General features: G+C 38.5%; 1 long non-coding RNA gene across 1 annotated transcript in view; it reads right to left on the bottom strand.

Moving 5' to 3' along the window:
* LOC122155298 overlaps window positions 1–11,840 on the bottom strand; it is a 64,771-nt gene extending 52,931 nt beyond the window's left edge. The window contains exon 1 of the long non-coding RNA XR_006167226.1: window positions 11,726–11,840. This is a non-coding gene — a long non-coding RNA (uncharacterized LOC122155298). The remainder of the gene's footprint in view (window positions 1–11,725) is intronic.
* Window positions 11,841–14,625: the final 2,785 nt, after the last annotated feature.

Below are 14,625 nucleotides of genomic sequence, written 5' to 3'. Positions count from 1 at the left end.
TGCCACAATCATTGCTGTCCCTACAGGTATCCTGAAGCAATGTGCTGGTCATCCATGGAGTTCCAGGTTAAAAATAGGATAATAAGAGTATTAGATCTCTTTTTGTGTTAACCCTGCTGCTTCTAAATACTGTGAGTGAAAATTTGTGTTTTATATTTTATCTTGGCAGTATTGAGAGGAGGTTGAGAAGAACACAGTCTTAGGACTTGCTTCTGTCAGTTTATGTCACAACATTACATTTATTTTAATGAGGGGGTGTTAAATTTCATGTCTGCTTATGATAACTAGGTTAAAACAAACGAAAAAAGACATGAAAGCCAGCAAACTCTAAAGTGTTAGGCATTTTGGTAGCTAACGAGACCACTCTATTAAATTAGAAAAGATAATCTGTTCAATTAGAGGATAAAAGTCAGTGGCTTTTTCTTTCTTTACATCTTCATTAAGCAGTGATGAAGCCATGCCATGCTAGTTAAAGGGAGATTGAAGTGGCTATTGCTGTTCCTCTTAGAGCTTTCCTGAAGTATTTCCTCCAAGGTTTCCAGTTCTTATTGCTTGCAGAAAAAAACAGAACCAGACCATATTTTAGTATAGTCACTTCTGCAGTGTTAACAGTGTCTATGCAAATGACATGAAGAATACACTAATGATGCTAAGGAAGGAGTTACATTTAGCTGCTGAACAATGGAATCCTGCGTTTTACCCTCTCAACCAAGCAGTGCCTGCAGCTCTGTTGTTTGAGCTGAGAGCACTGTGTGGTGCCATACTACATGTGTGTTCTGGTGCTTCTTTCCTTGTGTCGTCCATTCCTTTCCCCTTGCAGCAGGGACTAAAGGGGAAGACAGTTGCCTGCTGCTGGCCTTTAACCCAAACAAATTGAGCGGTTTGCATAGTCACCTCTATTACCATCCCAAAGAAGTGGAAAGAAACATCTGTTTCCTTGGGAATGCATTTGTCCCCAGATAAGACCTGTCAAAATAAAGCTTTTTCTCTTTTGCCTTTTTTCTTTTTTTTAAAGCTTTTTTTGTTAGACTGCATGACAAAATGAAAAACAAACCAAACACACAAGGGCTCTGGACATTGCTCCAGGTTGTCCTTTGTGCTTAGAGGGTAAAAGAATTAACTCACCATTTACTGTGTGACAGACAAATGCTAAACAATTATAAACTAAATGTCATCCAGGCCATCATTCTTACAGCTTGAAGAAACATGTTATGAATTACAGCTGGTTCTACAATTGAAAAACATACTACTTTGAATTCATACAGAAGATAATTGAAAAGTAATTTTCACTTGATCTTCTGTCAACTGTTGCTTCATTCTATGCTTCACGATTTATTTTCCCCTTGGATATATTGCTCTATTAATTGGCAATTTCTTCACTCTTTGCATGGCCAAATAAAGTTGAATGCACATATGTTTGTTCATAAAATTTTAGTGTTGCTAACTGAGCTACTGGACACTGTTTAGACAACCTAATTAATGCATTCTCTTAATTAAATTTCATTTATTTTTATAAATCTGCCACTTGTACAACATTTGTTTATGGAAAAAACTGTAAGGGATTTTTGGATAAAGAAGATGTGACTCTAATCTTTTGTTCTTCATTTTCATTTCTCTCTCTGATAATTCTGCCTCAAAGAGCTAATAATATCTTTCTGTTCTTCGTCACCAAATCAAATAACACATAATTCTCTTTCCAACTAATCACATTGTTTATTCTTAAAAAATTAATAATTCTTACAGTGTATGATGTCTTTTAATCTGTCAAATTATTCTTCTGTTCTACTGCTCATTTTTGTAAACACAGCTCCGAGTATTCATAGAAGAATACAAGCCCTCACACTGTATTTGTCTCTTTCATGACAGACATGGAGAGAACTAGCATGCCTGTAGTCAGATGTTTTGCATACTTGAAAATCTAGAAAGAATTTAATATACAGTGTCCTGTATAAAGTATTGTGAAAAAAAAAAAACTATTAATGGCAGACCTCTGAAGTTATATTTTCATCTTGTATTTGAAACAGGTACTGTGAGGTTGATGGGGAATTAAAAGGAACCAGCAGGTCTTGTGCCATGCTGTGGAATTCAATCTGACTGTCCTGGTGATGTGCTTGTAGCAGAGCTCTTATGAGTGCAGCTGGGCAGGTTGCATGTAACAGAGACACAGGCTGATGGACCAGATGCACTCAACTGGCTGTACACGTACCTTTCTTCTGATTCTGACACATAAAGCAGGAGGGCTAAAAAGCACTTTTGCCCTCTTAAGGAAGAGTAGTCAGCTCTATCTGACCGTGGCTTAAGGCCTCCAGTCCTTTCTATCTTATAGCTGAACCAAGCCACACTGGGGTGAGCTTGGCAACCTCAAGCCTGCTGGAGGAAATGGAAGTTAAGCTTCCAGTCTGCAGCTGTCATGGTTTGAATTGAATAATTTTGACCCTGAAAGAGAATGGTTCTTAATGATCAGATCAATTGAATTGGCAAGGAAATCTTGATGACGAGCCCTTCCTCCAACAAAAACATTGTTCGTTTTACATAGTTTACACATTATACATAATTTACATTTTTCACATAATTTACAGAATTTGCGTATTGAATGCTTGCTAGAACAAGCACTGGAATCAAAGACCTCTTGAGTGAGGCCACGAGATATTAACAATCAAGCTCAGTTGTAAAGCAGATCATATCAAAGCTTTATTGAGGTTCATTGTGACTTTACAAATTCTTCTACTTTTCCTATTGCCTGAAAATAAGAAAGCAAGGATTTTGACATCTCTAATAGCCACTGAATAGCTCAAGTCCAACACTGGCTTTGTGCTTTACCTCCATAAAATCTCCTGTGCTGTTGCTCCACAGTACAGCAGGATCAACAACACAGGTTGTTCACCTGCTCATACTCCCCCTCCTTCCATGTGTTTTGGTGATTTTGTCTGCATCATTCTGTTCTGATAGGTACTCCACATTTTGAGACACAGGCTTTATCCATAGCACTGTATGCCACAGAATATGGGATGAACCGGTGTTGGTGCAGATAGAGAAAGAATATTTTATTTTCATTTTAGTATAGCTGATGCACTCTCTCGAGGAACCTTCCAGCTGCTCAGTTCATGATGATTCACCCTGAGGAAGGATTCAGCTGCAACTTGAGTGCAGCTTCAAAATTGAGAGTTTTTTTGAGTTTTAAAACTGCACAGACTCCGTTAGGTTCAATTAATACAGCCAGTCTTTGGTGGGAGCATTTCCTATTAAGTTTCCATTAACTATGATATTTTTATGCAAGGCATACACATTCTTCAAGACATACATTTTGGTAAAGCAAAGAAACAAACAAAAGCCCATAACAACCATGTCAATTTATGTTATTGCTCTATCACCTCTACAGCACTGACAAGCACATCAGTTTTTTTATGCCTTATCAGGAAATAAAAATAGACCCTCTCATAAAACTTAATCTCTCATAAAACTTCCTAGACATGAATCAGTGCAGGGCCTCCCCTGAAGTCTAGTCAGGGTGGCATAAATTATACATGGTGTTTGTCACCTAAATCTGCGGAGAGACAGAAATAACAGCTTTGGTAGAACACCGAGACAGCTACTCACTAAACAAAACCTGCCAATTATATTGTTTTATTCAACTTCCTTCTTTCATTCTGTTTTGTGACTCCCAAACCTATTAACTTCTTACCTTGGATATCATCACATTTTTACTACATTCGTGCAATGGTTTACTCTATAAAAGAAACAGTTTGCACTGTCCTAGTGTTTTCTGATATATTTTCTGTATGACAGCTGTCCAAGCCATCAGAAAATATAAATGAGGTCTCCAGAAAGCACAGCTGCTTTGCCATCTGCACTGCACCTCAGACTTGAGGAATCCATCCAAGGGAAAATTTTCTCGAGGCAATATCCAAGTCACTTAAATTTCAAACACTGAAATCATTGAAGCCTGAAGAGGGACTGCCTGCCTTAGTGGGTGGTTCTCATGGTTCCTTACTTCATACCCTCTCAAGGTCAGGTAAAGTTCTACCTGCATATCACTGCCATTTGTAGGTGGTCCTGTCATGGTACACTGACACATTTCAGTGAAGTTCTGAAGATAGGTTACATAAAAGGAAAAGCTCGTTCAATGCAGACTAGATTTCACAGCTTCTGTGAGGCTATGAGTCTCTACCTCTCCCTTAAAGCTTTCCTCTGCTTCGTATCCCTCTTTTGATATATTTTCATTGTTTAGGCTTTTATGTTTTCAGTCCTGATCGCGAAGAAGAACACACATAGTCAAAGTCAAATGACTGAAGCCTTTCTTATGGTTAATCACCATATAGACATTTACAGACTTAGTGCCACTGAAGATCATTTTGTATCTGTTTTTTTTGTTTTGTTTTTTTTGTTTTGTTTTTTTTGTGAAGGCCTACAAGAATGTATGGAAAAAAATGAACACATTGATAAAACTTCTGACAATGAGACACTGACAAATATACATGGTTCGCGGTCTCTCAGGTTGTGATACTGGCAAGTTGTCTAAGCACTACAGTTGGTACAACTTTCCTGAAACCTGTTGAAGACTTTCAGTGTAAGAAAAGGATGAAAATCTTAGATAAGCTTTGGCTCACTAACAGTAGCTGGCCAGCTGTGTTAGCCTTCAGCTTTGAAAAAGCACAGAATACAGAAACTTGAGGTACAGACAGACGGCTGCCACAAATCAGTCACTTAGTGGTCTGACTTTTAGATCACTGAATTTTGCAGTTGAAAGAATAGCCCCAGGAGTAGATAACTGCTGAAGCTGACATTCTGCAAAGTAAGTCCTCCCTACTGGTATTCCTGTTGGCATACACGGCTCCCCCAGCTCATCCAGCAACTCATATGCCCTAAGACCTCAGAAATTCTTCTGTGAGATAATATTACAGAATCGTATGTGCCAGTGTAATTTACTGTTTGCTGACAGAGCAACTGCATCACAGCTTGGATGTATGACTGATTCCCTAGTCATACAAGTACCAAGTAGTGCTTGTTTTTTCAAGGAAACAAATATTTCATCAGTCTGCAAATGTTTCTTCATCAGAAAATATGTAGAGACAAGTTCTGTAGGTATGCAGATACCTTAGCCACAGAAATCATGATGTCTAAGGTAACTCTAGAGATTCTGAGTAGAAAGAGCACTTAGCATCTAGAAATAACAAATGATGATGATAATTCCTTTCAGTTTTTCTGTTATCTTCTACGCCTTTATTTCCCGTTATATTTTCTCTCCTTTCAACTATTAGGAATATAATTTGATTTTTATTCATTGTCCACTGATTGAAATCATGTTGATATTTAAAAAACATGATTCCACATACTTGTCCCCACCGTGGTTTTTAGGAAATGTATAAGAAATTACAGGCAGCTGAGTGGCATTTCAGAAAACCCTTTTAACCTCTCTTTATTTTGGAGAATTTGTTATTCTACAAGATTTTCAAAACAACTGTAAGTGACAGAGAGGTGAGGTACAGAGCTTCAGAGTAATCCATTGTAATATAGGAAGTGTGTAGCAGTGGTGAAAATATGGAAGCCTGACCAGAGAAAAAAGATAAGGATGGAAAATTAATACTGTGCAATAAATTTGCACCAAATTAAGCTTTTTTTGTTTTGTTTCGTTTTGTTTTGTTTTGTGTTCAAGAATGGCAAAATATGGAAAAGTAACAACCAAGTTATCCTTCCATAATTTCTGAGCTCTTTGCCTTTTAAAATTATTCAGTGAACTACACTAACTAAAAAAAGGGAAGCACATAATACACTTTCCAGAAGATCTTATCCTAATTTAGCACTCAGATTACAGGTAAAACTCAAAGACATAAATCACTTTGCAGTTAATGACAAGGATCATCCTAAATTGTTTACAGATGTTCCTCTCCAAGACTAGTTTTAAGTCTATAAAGTATAATGTGAAAATTGTCACAGCTTTTCTGTAGTAACAAAATAAATTCATCAGACTTCTGAAACATCATACTGAATGAGAGATTGCTGGTGAGTTCTAAGATCAGTATTATAATTCAGCAAGGTGGAGTGAGACAGGAGAACACATAAGGCAGCAAACACGATGTCTTGACTTTGAGATGCATGCTTGTTCTCTTGCTCTTTATGCTTGTAACTAGACCCTCAACTCACCCTGTGTCTGTCTCTGTTCTCAAACCCTGGCTCAGAACAACTGAGATCTGATCATTGCCTCTTCCATCTAAGTCACAACTATCCTTAGTCTTATCCTATAGTTAATAGGTCCACTGAACTATCCTAAAGGTACAAGTCCATATCTACTCTGCCATTTGCTTTATACTAACCTAATCCTCCAAAAGCAATGGCTGTCCACAAAACACAGACCTCCTTTTGCAAATTTCTGTTCTATTTTTTCGTATGATTGCTATTGCAATGTATCCAACATCCAACAATGTCAGTCAAATCTGGGTACTGCTTTACGAGACTTCTATTCTGACCTGCCAGAACTGTTTGTTCTGGACTGGGCATAAATAAAAGGTGTTAGAAATGAGTTAGCTCCCTGGCAAATAGTAGCTGTATGATAACAGAACTTGACTAAGGTCATGGTGGGAAAGTGGGGCTTTGCCTGTGTAGAACTGAAGGAGTGAAAATTAACTTCAGGCTCCTGCATTTGTAGAAAATTGAGAATTGCTCTTTGAACATCTGTGAACCGAAAGCATAAGCACATTATGTTTTTTGGATTTACAGCAGAGCTTGGGTGTGATTAGTGGGTATTTCTTCCATCACTGTGTTTTGAAGAGTAGCTGTGTTCCTTTGCAAAAGAAGAAATCTGTCTTTCAGCAGTCCATCAAAACTACTCTGATCAAAATTACGAAAATGCTTCTTCCACAGGACCAGAGCTCAACATCATCCATAGCAATATGACAGCTACAGTAACAAAGGTGGGTTTATGGCATTAAGTCTTCCCTTAGCTTTCATGACATATTCATCAACTACCCAAAATCTTCTGCCATTTCCACTTCCTCTCTGAAGGGGACACAGTCTTAATCATCTCTTTGTCTCCACCTTATTCCTGTTTATCTTATTCATTAAAACTTCATTCAAATGTCACGTCTACGCTTCTTAGATGGAGACTGACTTCTTTATACCAGATTTTTCTCCTCATATTAGAACATCACACAATCTTTCTGACATATTCTCATGTTTTTGCAAGGAATTCAAAAGGCAGCAAGGACAAGATTGTAATTCATTGCGTTCTTTTTCTAGTTATAAAGGCCCTTGTCTCTCTCCCTGTGTGACCAGGGATTGTGCATTTGGTCCTTCATGTCACTTTGCAGTGTCCCCTGCTTCAGCCTTGTCACTGTTCCAGAATTGTTCAGGTACCTTTAAGAACTTAAGGAAGTTGAGGAGGGCAGGAAGGCAGCAGGCAAGGTTGTTGATTAGATAAAATCAGTGTACACTACCTGAACTCCTGTAATGTTTTAAATATATCACATTGCAGCAGCCATTGCTTTCTAAATGAAAGCTCATGTCCACACTGTATGGATTTTTATGAGATATAAGATCTCATTTTAATGGAGAATATTGCAGCTGAATATATATTTGAGTATAAATTGTAAAATCTAGTATTTTCCACTTAGCTATGTTTTACTTTAACTGACAATACCCAGAATTGTATGGGCTAGCTATCTTCCTTGAGCTACAGACGTTCTCTGGCTTGGTGACCTGCACTTAAAATTCTTCTTTTAATGTTTTATCTTTATTAATATTTAAGCAATAATCCCTATTAATATTGGTATTGCTGTTGAATATCTTTCAGTAAAGAGCATGCTCTGCTTTTCGTTGAAAAATGTAATTTGCTGAACGATTTCCACTGCAGCTGAGCTTTGTCTACAGTAGCAAAAGCATCATAAATGGCTAGTCCTAGGTGCATTAAAAAAAAGAAAACAACCATGCTGTTGACATGACAGAAAAACTGTCTGGGAGAGAAGAGCAGGAAAATCTCTTTTGATTCTGGTTTTCATTATTTGTGTTGAAGAGAGTATGTACAATTTCTCTTTTCTTTAGCTATACACTTGCAATTACTGGCCACATATTTCTTAATGTGTTCAAAGCTACGAGACTGACTGCCTGCTTATCACTCCAGCACCAGCTCCTTCCTGCTGTACCCCTGTGCTGAACCTTGACCTGTAGAGATTAGCTCAGTCTACAGAAAGGGGCAAGGGGAAATTTGGTCTTGCAGCCCTTTTGATCTAATCTTTTCTTCTCAGACCTTCAGGAGTATTACCAGAAAGTTTGGAGTCTGCTAGCAATTGAGTGACTTTTCTGCATATTATACTTGCATTTTCCTTTGATAAAACAATATTAAAATAATCCATTTTGGAGTGTGAAGCAATGAATTGTAACTGAAGATATGGTGCAAGAAGATAATTAACTATTTTTGATGTTAAAACATTTGTTGAAGTGATGATAAAAATAGAAGAGCATTACTTCCCACTCTGAGTGTATGCAATCAAAAGGCACCTGCATGACTCTGGATTTTAAATTGAACATGGAATCAAATAATAATGCAACAAAACTGCTTGAAAAGAATTGTGCGGATCATTAAAAGATCTTTTGTTTCTCCACCCTCCTTCTAATATTACCTTCTATTCAGACATGGGTTATTCCTTTCTGGCTACCATTTGATCTTTGCACACAGACAAAGAAAGGATTACACTTATCACAGCAGGTAGCTTTGAGGTAGTGCTTTTATCCAAAGCCAAACAAAACTATAGCAGTAGTACAAAAGTAAATTAATTACAGAATAGGTGCAGTACTTTTTGTATTCCAAGAAAGCACAAAATGCTTCCAACCACATCTGTACTGTAGTGCTTATTTATGTCTTCTGTTGATCCTCAGGCTCCTCCTAAAACTGACAGTGCTCTCCTACCTGAACATCTGCACATACGGTTGACCTTCACACCTACATCTGTTCAACCATTCTCACCTAATTATTCACCACATTCTGTTCTATATGTTTGAAAGTCACAAAGCATCAAACATCATTTTGGCCAAATGCCCTTTTAAAATCCAGGTTGTGAGCTGATTATCTCTTTTTGACCTTGATAAAATCCCTACAGCAGTGAGTCTCGACCCCAGCTGTTGAAGTTGCTTAAGCGGCTTCTCATGTGTCATAAACAGACAACAGTTTTTATTACATATATTAACCTACATTGCATTGTTTAGCCATATACCAGAAAAATACACATAGGAGATATTTGAGCCTTTAAATATTTGCTAATTAATTACAATCTGCACGTACCACATTGTGCTCTGAATTCAAACATCTACTCTGTTCTAGAAGTTCTGGAAATCATGTATTTTTAGTTTGTATTTTCACCCGCCTAAGCAAAAGCCACACTGTGCCAGTATTCATGTGCTTCCCATACTCAGGTATTCAGTTTGCTGTCAGGACAAACATATGTTTTCTCATTATCTAAGTGTGGGAGATGAACCTTTCATCAGACAGATTTTCTTTTAATGAGACTCTGAATCAGGTGACATGACAAACCTGATGTTAGAATTTCTCTCCTCAAATAAATATTCACATTTCACCTTAGCTACAATATTGGACAGCAACTAGATGTGAATAAATGTTACAATAACCCATTATTTCTGCAGAGGCTATTTGAAGTATATCATGTACAAAACACCAGCATAGAGGGTTTCATGTGCTTTGTTTTATGGAAACGTTTATGTTGCCCACTGAACTGTGATCTTTAAAAGAGCTCAACTTTGATAGCTTTATATCCTGTCAGATTTTCATCAAGAACACTACTAAGCAAGGATCCCATTACTGTTCAAATATCTGTGTTAATGAATTATAAGCAACACAGGATGATGTGTCTGTCCCATCACTTTTTACTTCTTTTCTTCAAAACTCAATCTTCCTTTCTTTTGGATCCCATTTGCAATCCCAAAGTCTTCAGTTAGGAAAAGGAGCTCCAAAAGGAAGCATCAGTGTTACACTCCCTCAGGTTCGCGCTTGCATTTGCAACATTTATTAATGCAATTTTTTTTTTGCAAAGTGTAAATTTCTTAAATGCAACTGAATCTTAATGTGCTATATTTTGCCCCAGAGAATCAGAAAATCAGAGATGAAGTCTGGATTCCCTTTGGTATTAGAAAAGATTTGTGATGACTATTCAATGGTCTTTCATTCACTTGCCTCTCAAGACTGGAGGAGGGGGATCTCCATAGAACCTCTTTGACCTCTTTTACACTATCTGAACTTCAGTAAGGCCTTTGATGTAGTACCCCACAGCATTCTTCTCTCCAAATTGGAAAGATATGGATTTGATGCATGGACTGTTCAATGGACAAAGAGCTGGCTGCAGGAGAGTTCAGAGAGTGGAGGTCAGTGGCTTGGTGTCTGGATGGAGATTGGTGATGAGTGGTATTCACCAGGGGTCAGTACTAGGATTTATACTCTTTAATACCTTCATCAGTGACACTGGCAGTGGGGTCGAGTGCACTCTCAGCAAGTTTGCTGATGACAAGCTGTGACACATCAGAAGGATGAAATGCCATTCGGAGGGACTTAGCGTGAGCAGTGGGCCCAGGTGAACTTCATGAGGTTCAACAAATCCAAATACATAAGATTTTGTACCTGGGTTGAGGCAACCCTCACTACCAGTACAAACTGGGGGACTGAGCACAGCCCTGCTGAAAAGGATTTGGGGGTACTGGTGGATGAGAAGCTGGACATGAGCTGGCAGTGTGCTTTTGCAGCTCAGAAAGCCAAATGTATCCTGGCTTGCATCACAATAAGTTTGGCCAGCAGGTCAAGGGAGATGATCCTGCCTCCAGAGGAGAGCCACAAAAATGATCCAGGGACGGAACACCTTCCCTACGAGAACAAACTGAGAGAGATGGGGCTCTTCAGCCTGGAGAATAGAAGGCTGTGAGGTGACCTGATAGTGGCATTTCAATATCTATAGGGGATCTACAGGAAAGAAGGGGACAGATTTATGGCTTGTGAAGGTTGCCACTTCTCAATGATCAAAATCTGCTTCTCTGATTCATCATGAATTTTCATTTTCATCATGAAAAGAGCTCTATCCTCTTTATCATTAAAAATCTACATCTAAGATGCTTTTGGCTATACTGCTAGAAACTAGCACTTCAGGACTCAGGCATGGCTTTCCCTGTTGCCTGCCTTCCAAAAGAAGGAAGCTGGATCATGGAATATACATTTTCAGGGTTTAGCAAAATAGAAATTAGCACATCCAGCCACAACTGATGCATTTTCTTTGTCATTTCCAAAGGTGGCTTTGCATTTTCACTCTGAGTTTAGTGATCTTCAGTGAGATTCCAGCAGGTCTTCTCTAAGAAGTCTGTCTTCAATAAGTTTCAATCAGCAAAATAACACTTTTTGCCAGGAGAATACTTTCTAGAATAATTTAATAGTCATTGCTATGGTTGCATCCTTGTCTCATTAAGCTGCAAATTTCAATATTCTACAGAGTTATAGTAGACTAAGATATTAATTCAGAGTAGACTAGACTAGAATAGTTCAGTTGGAAGGGACCTACAAAGATCATCTACTCCAATTGCCTGACCCCTTCAGGGTTAACAGAAGTAAAAGCATGTTAACCATTGTCCAAGTGGCTTGAACACTTACAACTTTAGGGCATCAACCACATGTCTAGGAAGCCTATTCCAAGGTTTGACCATCCACACTGAAAATTTTACCTAATATCCAGTCTGAACTTACCCTGACATACTTCTGTGCTGTTCCCACATCTCCTACCTTTCTCTCCCAGAAGCAGAGCCTGGCACCTCTTTCTTTGCTTCTCCTCCTCATAAGGCTGCACAGAGCAATGAGGTTACTTAGGCTCCTTTTCTCCAGACTGGACATTGCAAGAGTCTGAATTAATTTACTAATTCCTTGCTCTATCACTCTTTGCACTAAATTGCATGCACTTTGGATATGATTAGTAAGCAAAGTAATTTCAAGTGTAAACACTCCAGCCTTCGAGAGAACTGAACCAACCAGTGTCAGCCAGGGAAGGGAGGAGACTTGAGAGTAAATGATAAGGAGTGAAAAGCCAGTCAGAACAGGGGTTTTGGGTTAAAACACAAGCCCAAATACAAATGATAACTTAGGAAAAACAAACACAGCTAGTTTGACAACATTACTGCAAGAGTGGGTCACCTTCTAACCTTCCTATCCCTTGTCTAAGCTGCGTGGTTTTTTCCCTAATGGAATATTAATTTTGTTTTGTTGTAATTAGTAAAAACTGTCATCATTTAAACAGCAAACACGTAAGATAACTCTCAGAAAGACTTGCTTTAGGCCTAGGGATTACAGCAACAAACTCACACAGATCTTCTTAATGGTGGCTGTAACCTATCCACAAGATTTTAAAGAAAATATTAACAGGCAATACATGCTTACTATTAACCATGTGTATTCTTGCAGGTACAGCCTGAAAGACACTTGAAACACTGGCTTTGTTTCCTTAATTCATAATTCAAGAGCCTTGTTACTTGTGTGCTGCCCTAGCAGCAGAGCTGGCCAGGGCTGTGCTTGCTCCCTGGTTCCCTGGCATGACTTCTCCTGAAAGCAGGCAGCAGTGCCCAGCCAACCCAGCAGTGCCAGAGAACAAATACATACAATGAGATTCCATGCACCCTTTTTTTTCCTTTCTTCTTTCAGCCTAATGCGAGCATACCAAATGATCTCATAGCAGTGATTACTCTTTTTTTTTTTTCTCATTTAAAATAATTATGCTGTAATCTATGGGGTTATTAGATATAGACACTAGTTAAATAGTATGTTCATGCCTTCTGGCCACAATATGCCTATAGTGACCCCTCATCATAGAGCAGAGCGCTGTAAATGCTAATTTTTAACACTAAATCCTTTGAACAATACCTAGCCTACATCATTCTCAACAGCATCCCATGAAATTATCTGCCTTGAAGATTGCAATAGTGCAAGAGAGTCATTACAGTTAGTTTAAATCAGTTCAATCGATGCACATGTAGTTTCACTGGGAGAAGTGGATATCAGTCTAAGACATGAAGTCTTTGAAGAAATCTTCAACTGTTTCTGTAGTTTGTGTTCAGTAAGCATTAATTTTGTCACTGAGAACATTAATACCAGTAGCCTTGGAATATTAAAATTGAGATTGTCTTCCATGCTTCACCTCTATTGTAGAAGATATCGTCTTGAAAATTGCAGTCTAGAGGATATTAAACAGAATTTTGCCACATTTTAGACAACTTTATATATTTAGTTGGCAGACAGGTATGAATGATGCTGAAAACCTGCTGTACATCCAGAGCTGAAATCCCACTGACAATTTTTGTTGTACTTATGAAAAAGCAGAAGGTGGTACAGCTCAATATTGGGTTCTGTTGTTAAAAATAAAGATCAGTCAAAAGAATCAGAGGGAGAAAGGGAGGGAGAAAGGAAGGAGTGCACAGTAGATCAGAATAGAGTAATTTCTGAGTTTAGGCTTCCTATTGGCAAATCATTAAAGAGGATTAAAAATATTTCCATGAAAGAAAATTTCATTAAAAATGTCCTCACATCAAGCATGATACAGTTGGTTCATATATATGTCCATTAGCTGACTGCTGACTGATTTTAGTAATGGAAAAAAAAAAGAGAAACTCTTTTGGCATATGCATATTTTATTCATAGAAGTCTGTAAATATTTGAACCCACAGCTTGTTGCTCACAGAAGATGAGTGCAATGGCAGAGTCTCAGTTCTTGCTGTAAAATCCATGCTTTAGGCCCATGTGTGCTAAAAATGTGGGAGAGTGATGTGGTAAGAGCGGAAAAGACACAGCTCCCATAAAAGTTTACACACCCTGTTTCACGACTGTGAACTTTGGCAAAGGCTGGCAGTTAGAACACACTTCTTGTGCCAAGTCTTACTTACACATTTACGTATCTGCCTTTGCCCTCATCCCTCTCTGCAAATCCTCTGATGAGTGCAATGAAAGATGTCCAGCAAGCTTAAGACAAGTTTCTCTTATCTGACATACAAAGAATGGACATGAGATATTTTCTCAGGTATGAGAGAAAACCTGAAACACAGGTAAATGCAGAATATTTGTATGATGCTATAAACTTACGTGTTTACACTGAGAGATGACATCCTTAATTCAGATTGGATATCAGGAAAAGATTCTTCACCAGAGCATGCTTGGGCACTGGAACAGGCTCACCAGGGCAGTGGTCACTGCCCTTTGCTGTTGGAGTTTAAGAAGTCTTCTGACATTTTCAGACATACGGTCTGATTTTTGTGTACTCCTGTGCGAAACTAGGAACTGGACTCAGTGATCCTTATTGATTCCTTCCTACTCAAGTTATTCTATGATTCTGTGTTTCTTACACACCCTGCAGCTCTGAGGGGGATGAGGAAAGGCTGGGATGGATGGCAGGACAGGGCAGCTGTGCACCAACACAGGCAGAGGAACTGATGAAGACAGACAGCCCCTCTCCTATCAAAGTGCAAAGGAGTACAGTGATCGCCAGGTGGTTTCACACCTCACTGTTGTTTTTCTTTCCAAGGTCTTTCCATGTAGCAGAAAGAACTATGTCCCATTTTATACTCATTATTCCTGAGACCAAATCAAAATTCCTCAAAGTCACAGAT

This window comes from Centrocercus urophasianus, unplaced genomic scaffold (assembly GCF_019232065.1).
Source record: "Centrocercus urophasianus isolate 14NV4802_14NV808 unplaced genomic scaffold, USGS_Curo_1.0 seq_11, whole genome shotgun sequence".
In the NCBI taxonomy this organism is placed as follows: Eukaryota; Metazoa; Chordata; class Aves; order Galliformes; family Phasianidae; genus Centrocercus; species Centrocercus urophasianus.
Note: the sequence above shows the minus strand (reverse complement) of the source record. Positions and strands in the feature narration are given on the sequence as shown.